This window comes from Macrobrachium rosenbergii, chromosome 44 (genome assembly GCF_040412425.1).
Source record: "Macrobrachium rosenbergii isolate ZJJX-2024 chromosome 44, ASM4041242v1, whole genome shotgun sequence".
Lineage (NCBI taxonomy): Eukaryota > Metazoa > Arthropoda > Malacostraca > Decapoda > Palaemonidae > Macrobrachium > Macrobrachium rosenbergii.
In genome coordinates this window covers 28,717,237-28,728,069 of record NC_089784.1, presented here as the reverse complement: position 1 = coordinate 28,728,069, position 10,833 = coordinate 28,717,237, and the positions used below count along the sequence as shown (strand labels likewise).

At 37.0% G+C, this 10,833-nt stretch overlaps 1 protein-coding gene across 1 annotated transcript in view; it reads right to left on the bottom strand.

Annotated features, from left to right (window-relative positions):
- The window catches only part of LOC136829565 (netrin receptor UNC5B-like), a 194,467-nt gene extending 189,277 nt beyond the window's left edge, over nt 1-5,190 (bottom strand). The window contains 1 exon segment of the mRNA XM_067088412.1: nt 4,732-5,190. The gene's annotated coding sequence lies outside the window, so the exon portion shown is untranslated.
- Between the last annotated feature and the right edge of the window lie 5,643 nt (nt 5,191-10,833).

The following is a 10,833-nucleotide window of genomic DNA, read 5'->3' as shown; positions in this document are numbered from 1 at the left end:
AAAGTAGAAACAAAATGTCCATAATTAGTGTTCTCCCTTATCTGAAAATCACTAATATCCTCTTTTCTGGATAAAAGCTCCTCTAGTAACAAAAACGGCTCACCAGGGCAGTGTAGGAAGCACGGGGAAGCACTAAAACTGGGCTGCAATCGCCTTCATAAAGGGACAAGCAGCTGAAGTAACCGACTGACCCAAGTTACAGAGAGAGAGAGAGAGAGAGAGAGAGAGAGAGAGAGAGAGAGAGAGAGAGAGAGAGAGAGAGAGAGATTGCAAACAGGCAAGTGCAGCACCGCTTATGTGGGGTACCGAGGGGGGTCAACTCGGTGGCGAGATAACTGTGACTAAAGGTGGACCCTTGGGTGGACCAATTACCAAAATTCGACACAGGTCACGCGAACAGAAGGACCTCAGAGAAAAGTTTGAAGTTCTGCAAGATGTCTACATGCTTGCAGGAAAATGAGGCTTGGAGAGAGAGAGAGAGAGAGAGAGAGAGAGAGAGAGAGAGAGAGAGAGAGAGAGAGAGAGAGAGAGAGAGAGAGAGACTAGACGGAAGGGTAGGAGCCAAAATAAGACAGGTCGCCTTGACATAGAAGGAAAAGTTGAGAAAAATGACAATGTCTTTTCGAGATTTATAACCGTTATTAATTTTAATTTTTTAATCTGGATATTCTGAGATCTATAACAGCTGAGTGATAAATCTATCTATTTATTTACTGGCTACAACCACTTTGTCCCTTGTCCCTTACAAGAAAAAAAATACCCAATTATTGAAATCTTACGAAAGAGACTCGGCTTACGCTGTATACATTGCAATATTGCAATCGCGGTGTCAATGCATAGTTTGCTTCCCTTGCGAAACCGCAACAAGGCGATTGCAATATCCTTCAATATCCTTTGACTTTCCTCTCTTAATTAATCTCTCAGTTAAACATGACGATACAAGAGACAATTGGGTAACCTAGGAGTCTATCAATACCTGATTACACTGGCTTGCGAAAGCGAGTTGTTTGCGATATTCAGAGCTTTCTCTCTCTCTCTCTCTCTCTCTCTCTCTCTCTCTCTCTCTCTCTCTCTCTCTCTCTCTCTTCGGAGATACCTCCCCGTGAGGAACCAATCTTCGGTTAATCTATTACTTTATATTTTTTGTAAAACCGTATACTCTGAAGGTTTAGCAAATGTGACTTTATACCAGCGTACCTATCCCGTCAGAAATGACGGAAATATGAATTCTGTAACAGCATCGTACAAACGACATACAGAGTAAACTATACTTCCCTGCATTCTTTCGTATAGGATTTTGCAATATACAAAAATTGAGTTCATTACCCATCGATTGCGTTACACATAAAAATTATAAGGATACAGCGTCTTGCTTCAATATATATATATATATATATATATATATATATATATATATATATATATATATATAATATATATATATACACATATATATTTATATATATATACATTATATATGTGTGTATATATATATAATTATATATATTTGTGACAAGTAACGATCTGAATTCCTACCCAGACAATATTCCGGGTATTTTATGGGCGTTCGTACTTACATGAGTTACGGTTGTGGTAGCCAAGCAATGAATAACAATTCCCTGTTGTGTTTCATCTATTCATATACATTTAACATGACTTAATAATGGTCAATAAATAAAGGTCTACAAATCATGAGACAGCTTTTGTGAAATAATTTTTCTTAAAGAAATAAAACTACTATAAACAAACAGCAATAAAAAAATAAATAATTTTCTACAGCTTATGCATACCATACATACACCCTCTAAGAAAGAACATACATAATACATAAGTATAAAAGACAACTTCCCTTAGTTGCATTCAAACCCTCACCAAACAGGTTAGTACAAACTCTCAAGCAATTCTTTACTTTCCTATAATTTTAACAATTATACATTATTAACCTTGTCCTTAACACTCATTTCCCATCACCTATAACTCATTACCCATTATCCTCATCGCCACTATGGTTATTATCCGGGTAACATATGAAAAAAAAGAACCCTACCCACTGAAGGATTCCTTATCCTTAACACCCATTTTCCATCACCCATAACTCATTACTCATCATCACTCATTACCCATTATCCTCATCGCCACTATGGTTATTATCCGGGTAACATATGAAAAAAAGAACCCTACCCACTGAAGGATTCCTTATCCTTAACACCCATTTCCCATCACCCATAACTCATTACTCGTCATCACTCATTACCCATTATCCTCATCGCCACTATGGTTATTATACCGGGTAACATATGATAAAAAGAATCTTACCCATTGAAGGATTCCTTATCCTACGACACGGGAATAATTCGGACAACGTACTGACTTTCCGTTTCGCATCTCTCCACAAAAAAAAAAAAAAAAAAACTCTCCAAACGAAAAAAAACTCTGCAAATGAAAAAAAAAAAAAAAAAAAAAGTCCAGAGCCTTCCTTCTCGGCTGCATATGGCACCTGCAGAGTTCCCTAATTATATGCATGCTTCCGTGATGGTGGTGGGGGGGGGGGGTAAATCGTAGAGGTGGAGGAATTCTCCTCAAGAATTACGCAACAATTTCTAATTATCATTTCGACTTCTGGATAATTAGAAGAGAATTTGAACGCAAAGTTCAGGGAGGAGGAAGAAGGGAGCTTTTATAAATGCTCTAAATGCGTGGGTTTTTTATTTTTCCTCTTTCTCCCCTTTTCAGTATCATTATTTGCTTCTTTTATTTTGAGGGAAGTAAAGATTAAATTTCACTTTATCAATGTATAAAACATTAATAACACATACTTAGTCTTCCTCCTTATCATTATTACTGTTATTACTATAAATACATTAATAAATTATTATTATTTAAGGTACCGTTGCACTTATTATATAAATCAATTTTAACACATCAAATAATGTACTGGTATAATAATAAAAGTTTTAAAAGAGCAGAAAACCAGAGGTGTATCAATAATTGCCATCACAGAGCACAGAAATTAATTAAGGATTGTATGAATGTAATCCCCAGCCATTACCATAAAAATAAATATTAACATGAGACTTCATAATTTAATACAACCGTGATTACAAGACTTTGTATTAATTTACCGGCAAAAGTGAAAATAAGCTTTAGTAATCAACTTACAGCGACCTGTAAGACTTTGTAATTAATTCAGATACATACCTAATATTTTCTTGCGAACATACAATAAAAATATAAAACGCAGCCTTTTAATTATGAATCTTTTAATCTGAGACCTTACAATTACTTTGAGAATGAGGTAAAAAAAACAGAACAGCAGCCTAACTAATTTATTCTTTCGCAGCCTGACTAATTTATTCTCTTTTATAATAAATGGAAAACAGAATAGTAGCATAACATATTTACTGTATTCTTTCGTACCCTAATTTAACAGAACACAGCAGTCTAACTAATTTATTCTTTCGTAGGCTGACTAATTTATTCTTCTTTGAGAAAAACATGGAAAAACAGGAACAGCAGCCTAACTTATTCTTTCGTAGTCTAATTTAACAAACACAACAGCCTAACTAATTTATTCTTTCCTAGCCTGACTAATTTATTCTTCTGTGATAATAACACGGAAAAACAGACCACAATAGCCTAACTAATTTATTCTTGAGGGTAACGTGGAAAAATATAACAGCAGCCTAACTAATTTATTCTTTCGTAGTCTAATTTAACAGAACACAACAGTAACTAATTTATTCTTTCATATCATGACTAATTTGTTCTTCTTTCAGAAAAACATGGAAAAACAGAACGTCTGAACACAACAGCCTAACTAATTTATTCTTTTGTAGCCTAGCTAATTTATTTTTGTAGTCCACTACAACGAGAGAGTGAGGGGAGAAAAATTAGTCTCTCTATAAGAAAACAGTGACCTCCCATCCTGTTACAGATTCGGCAATAACGTGATATGAATGACCACTAAACTGGGGGAGATAACGGTGCTTGCAAGCGCATTATGTGGCAAGAGTGGTCATGATTTTCCATCCGTGATACCAGCAATGCATCACTTGCTTTCATGGGGTCCAGAAGCTGCCCGAGATTTTCCATCACTTGTAGAATCAAATATGTGATTTTATAATGTGTAATGAAGTCAAACTTTTCACATTGCCATCAGTATTATAGTAATTGATTTTTATCATTATTAATAACAATCATAGAAACATTATGCAATTCATCATTATTATTATTAATGGCAATCATAGTGATTTTATAATTACTTTTGTTACCATGCCTTAAAACTAACAGGTCGTTATAAGTCATTTTTTTTAACAGGACTTAAAACTTTCAAGCAATGATTCCATTCAATGTTTCATCAAAATATTTAATGGACATATAAAGAAATCAAGACGGGTGAATAACATTTTATCTATAAAATGTTATTCATTTTAAGGCCACATCATCCGTCGTGATGAAATGTAATGGTGAAACTATAACCTACAAAATTTCTCTCTGAGTTTTTAACATGAGCAGCACTGGTGTGCAACTTATCAAACTTGACTAAAACTTTATAACATTTAATATGACAGTGCCTTCAAGTTTAAAATTAATAACTGTTGTTCTACCATGAGGCTAATTTCAAAAACAGTTTTTCTTTACTATTGACACAAATCAACATTAAATTCTTGAATCACAGATATGGATCACTTTAAGGCTAATAGGACATCTATACACAACGTACATACTTACATCATGAAAGAAAACAATGACTTCAATTGTGTGTTATCTCCTGGAATTGATGTCAAAACACGAATGAAAAACCATCATAATTAAGTTTCCAGATTAAAAGTTAACTCTCAATTTCCTCTGAGTACAACACTTTCAAAATCATATATTATATACAAAAAACACTTTTGCAGAAATGGTCAAACGTTACCACTTATTCAAATATCATCCACAAACGTCCGCGGAAACCACACTTTATCGAAAAAAGAGCTTTTGTTTATAAAATGGGAAACGGTCCCACTACAGCACTGGAGATCTTGGAAAGCATGCGAGTCGGACCAGAGAAACGAAGTGCATCAACCTTCTCCGACGGTCACGCGAACACTGACTGAGCTCTCGAGTGAGTCTCGACAAAGTTGCCTCGCCTCGCCTGCTGCTCACAGCCTTAGCAGTTACGGTCACCCTGGTGTCGGGAGAAGCAGTGACGACCGACAGCCAACTTTTGGAGCCAGAGACCGAGAGAGTGAGAGCGAGCGAGAAGAAGAAGAGTTCTCCGAGCGAATCAGAAGAGGAAGATTCAAGATTGAGCTCGTGCGTGTGTGTGTGACTGACTGTTACGATACCAAGTGCCATTCTCTCTCTCTCTCTCTCTCTCTCTCTCTCTCTCTCTCTCTCTCAGAAGTCAAAACTTCCCGCCTCTGAAGCTTCCAAGAACAGTTGCTAGCGTGAGCAAGAAATCAGATCGCAGCATCCTGTAATTTCTTACTTTTAATCACCTCATTTATATATTACTGTTACTTTTTTTTTTTAATGATTGAAGACACACACACACACATTCAGTGCCGGCTCTGCGCATAGGCCACACAGGCGGCTGACTAGGGCGCCAAATTACAGATTAAAAAATAAATATATAAATAAAATAAAACATTATAAAATAAACAAAAACATAAGTGTAATAAACTTGAAACACCACCTTTTTGGATTTTGCACCTTTTTTCCAGAACATCTGCACTTCACCTGGAGGTGTTAATTATCATATTATTATTAACATAATTATTAAAATAGTTTGTATTTTTTCCTACAGGTTGTTGTGTTGCAGTGCAGCATTTAAAATAAATAATGTGTACATGCTGCTTTTGGGGGAGGGGGTCGCCAAAGTCCACTCTCGCCCAGGGCACCAAATGACCTAGGGCCGGCCCTGCGCACATTACAAAATAAGGTTAGCTATGCCAAGATATAATTCCTATTAGGTAACCCGTCGGTGAAATGCTTAATTGTATAAAAGGTCAAAAGCAAATCTAGGCCTAACATCATCACTGTCTCCGGAGCATCTCCTGACAAGGCGGCTACGGTGCCGAAATCTCTCTCTCTCTCTCTCTCTCTCTCTCTCTCTGACTAATGAACATACACCCTATTATAAAAAAACTAATATCTGTCAAAAAAACCATTGAGCGAGCAAATATAGCAAAAAAAAAAAAAAATAAATACTGGGATACTTATGATCCTAATCTGAGGTTTTCCTCAAAGCGTTATACAGTTCATTTGGACGAGAGAGAGAGAGAGAGAGAGAGAGAGAGAGAGAGAGAGAGAGAGAGAGAGAGAGAGAGAGAGAGAGAGAGAGAGAAAGAGAGAGAATTATTAAGAATTTCAATTTAAGAAAAACGAAAGACTATAGACTATCCATCCAACTTTACCGATGACTGTGAAACTAGGAAATGTTTTGACAGGAATTTGTGTGAGCAAAGTATCTCCAGAATGGATACACGGAATTTGATGAAACTTTGGTTGATATATGCAGTAGGAGTCCTACTCGATATATTTAACGCAGGCGAGAAATAAGTTACAGCCAAAGATTTTTAGTCATTTGAAAACGTCATAGCAGGCTGCATATCTGTGGTATAATTTTCTTACTGATAAATATAACGGTAATCTACTCATTAATTTCACCAATCTCGACCTTAAGGTCAAAGGTGAAGCACAAAATATATCTAAATGTTCCAAAGCAGGTTACACATCTGAGTTATATGTACTTTTCATACTAAAAAGAGAATGAATTATTCTTGAAAAAATCAATTAACAATGGTATTTAGGGTGGATTTCATTTATTCATTGTCGAGTGGCCGAGGTAGATGCATTTTCTTAACTGAGTATGGTTTTATTTCAATAAATCTGATCGACACAGGAAAAATATGAAGCAATTGTCAGAAGTTTCTAGTGTAAACTGGGAGAGCCATTTTTGCAAGAAACTGACAAGATTTCTCATTTGTTTTGGACCATCAGGCTTAATAATCGGAGATTCAGCGCAATTCCATTATCGAAATATTGACGCAGGTAAAAATATTTTGTACAGGTACACTATACATACACGCGCAAATAATTCCTTACACTTGAAATGATTTAAACAAAAGCAGTAATAACTGTTCATGATTTAAACAAAAGCAGTAATAGCTGTTCAATCCGAGTAAGTGTATCTCTATACTTCTATAACAAAACAAATAAAAGGACTTGACTGCAAAAGCCAATTAATATCTATCTAACTATATATATTTATCTACGAAATTTTTATCACACCATGATTTATATACAATCATGAAGCTATAAATGTCGTTTAATATCCAATTCACGCTACTTCGGGTATATCCCCTTTGGGGAATGATCACCGAAGGGGAATTTTTTCAGTGATAAATAGATCCATTTATCACTTAAAAAATTCCCCTTCGGTGATAATTCCCCATAGGGGATATTCCGAAATAGCGTGAATTGGATATTAAACGACATTTGTAGCTTCATGATTGTACATTTATCAATTTATAAAAGAAAAAAAATGAGGTAAAACAAAAATTTGCCCCTAAAGACTTTCTAAACATTACAAATACATCACGAAAAAACAAAGTAACTTGCCCAATGCAAATAATCATATAAACTATTTAATGAGAACAATCTAAATAATTATACAAACTTGTCCGAGAAACGACACCAAGATAATAATGTTTCCCAGCTGAAGCGGGCAACAGAAATACCTGGTGTTCCCGCTGTTTCGCTCTCGCCAAATTCAATTTCCTGCTTGTCAGGAGACACGACGCTAAGCCTCTACACACTTTTGTCTTCTCGTCCTTCAGTCTCTTCTTCTGTGTCTTGAATGGAGAGAGAGAGAGAGAGAGAGAGAGAGAGAGAGAGAGAGAGAGAGAGAGAGAGAGAGAGAGAGAGAGAGACTGTATCGCCAGCACGGAGGATGAGGAACACACGAGGAAAAGGAAGTATCAGCAAAAAGAAAGAAAGAAAGAAAAAGATATATATATATATATATATATATATATATATATATATATATATATATATATATATATATATATATATATATATATATACAAGTATATACATATATACAGTATATGTGTGTATGTGTGTCTGTGCGTGTGAAGGAAAAAAGCTTAACGGTCATGAAAAAGAAGCATTGAAAAGTTACTCAACTTAAAGGCTTATATTACTGAAGCTCTCTGCATTCTAACATCTCACACAATACACAGCGAACATTTTACGGAATATTTGACGATCATGTTCGTTCGCATATACGCGTGAGCTCGTCATAGCCATGACTCACTCATTTCCTATTCACCAGACATCGGTAACATTACTCGCCTTTTCTTATTATCATGTTTCTCATCAACTTGTAGTAGCCCTTGTAATTCTAACTCTTTCCTCTCCTCACCAAAACGAGATAATGCCTCCCCTTTTCTTCTACATTTACCCAGACCATCTACAAACCTTCTACATTTACCTACACTATCTACAAACCTCCTATATTTACCTACACTATCTACATTTGGTCGTTCATCACAAAACCTGAGACTGATTAACGTGCTTGCTGAGTTTCTGATGAAAACAAATGTTATGAGAGTATAGTTAAAACAATAGATTAATGATATGTAGAAGGAAACATTACTGAAAGTTGTTGCGAACGCAAATAACTGATAATTTTCACCCGAAAAGACGACGTGTTTGTTAAACATGCGAGACCTCGATGCCATCTACCTTCAGTACGAATGTCAAGGCCAAGGTCACAGAAATGCTAACTTTGATGTCGTCTACAACGGCTTCGTCAGTCGAATATGCATACCTAACAGGAAATTTCTATCCCTTACACTTCAATGGTTATGGGCGAGGTTAAGGTCGAGTATAAATATCTAAGGATTTCGGGACCATAAGTACACCTTTTGTCAAACTTTCTTATGGGCCTAAAGAAAAAAAAAAATGCATACTGACAGGCAGACAGAACGGGCGTAAGACCTCCCTTTGTGCATATCTATGAATGGCGGTCTACCTTTGCATCAAGGTCGAATATTTTCAATTGTGTGCAGGAGCTGGAATGACAAGATAACAGCGACAGACTGTTGTTACGGACAAGCACACTAGTGGAGGTACAGAATATTGTATTTCCTTCGGCTTCGTGGTTGGCAATCGCAATAAAATATAGGCCAAAGGCCCAGCTCTTGGACCTATAAGGTCATTCAGCGCTGAAACTTATGCTGAAACAAATCTTAGGGGAGGGTGGAAAAAAGAAGGAAGGGAATATGAACGGGGGTGCAGTAAGAATGAATGTAAGGGGTTGCAGCCAGGGGCCGAAGGGAAGCTGCCAAGAGACCAGAAAACAGCAAAAACGAGGACGAAAATACTAACGGTAGCAGAAAAAATAATGACAAGCTGCAATCCAAAAATAAAAATAAAAAACAAAGGTACCCAAACAAATTTTACGAGATCCCCACCCCCTTTTTTTTTAATGAATGAGAAGCCGAAAGGGGGATATTTCCAAATCGAGCAAGGCTCGCAAGCAGAAGTCTTTCCATCGGCGACTTAATGCTTTTGGTTTCGCAGTCGTAACCTCTACCGTATCCGTAATTCGCTTCAGCGCAGGAAAAACAATGAATCCGGACTCTCGAATATTCGGACAGAATTCCCAATCCTAATCTAATGAACCTGGACATTCCTGCCGCTGTCGTATTGGAAAATTACGTTTGCAAGATTCAGTTTCTTCGTAAAAACTGCAGAACCGATGCATCCACAAAACTTCATTGTTTGAAAGGGGTGGGGGTGGATAGGTGCGCGGGAGGACATTTAATTTAAAAAAAAAAAGTAAACAATGAGCCGAAGTGTCTTCGGCACAATCGAGTTTTCTGTATAGCCGCTACAGCGTATAATCAAGGTTACCGAAAACAGATATATCTTTCGGTGGTCTCAGTACAATTCTGTGCGAACCGCGGCCCATGAAACTTTAACCACGGCCCGGTGGTGGCCTATCCTATATCGTTGCCAGAAGCACCATTATGGCCAATTTTAACCTTAAAAAAAAATACTGAGGCTAGAGGGCTGAAATTTGGTATGTTTGATGATTGGAGGGTGGATGATCAACATACCAATTTGCAGTCCTATAGCCTCAGTTTTTAAGATCTGAGGGCGGACAGAAACAGTGAGGACAAAAAAAAAGTGTGGACGGACAGACAAAGCCGGCACAGTAGTTTTCTTTTCAGAAAACTAAAAAGCAGGTTTGTAAACAATGCCACTTATGGGACGGTGGGTGAACTTTTAATTTTTGAAAAAAAGTAGCAATTTTGCAAACAATATCACTTTTGCATCAACGGAAAACCATTATCTTCACCTTGTAGTTTTTGACGTCACTGGAAAACCAGCGTATGTACCAGGGAACTTCCTAATGTAAAAGAAGACTCACTACTTGCAGGGTCATGAATATTTTCTAAATACTTATTACTCTTGCTGGCGATGTCATCGGGTACCAAACAAAGAGCACTCCTAAAGTTATGGCCAGCAAGTTATATCTTGAGCGCGTTGTTTCAGCGCCAGCACCCAAAAGCCTATTTTTAAAAAGAGCTTCAAATTTCAGTCGATGGAGTAATGTTTCCCAAAACCGACAGGATTTTTATACCAGGCGCAATACCTCTGCTTTTAACGCTTCTGACAGCCATTCCGCCACCCCCACCTTCTTTTAAGTGGGACAACAGAAACAATATCAAACACTCAAATTCTGAACGATAACGTATAGCAACAACCCTAGCAAAGGCCCCACCCCCACCCCCGGGACATCGGGTATCGCAACACACATTTGTGAGAGGT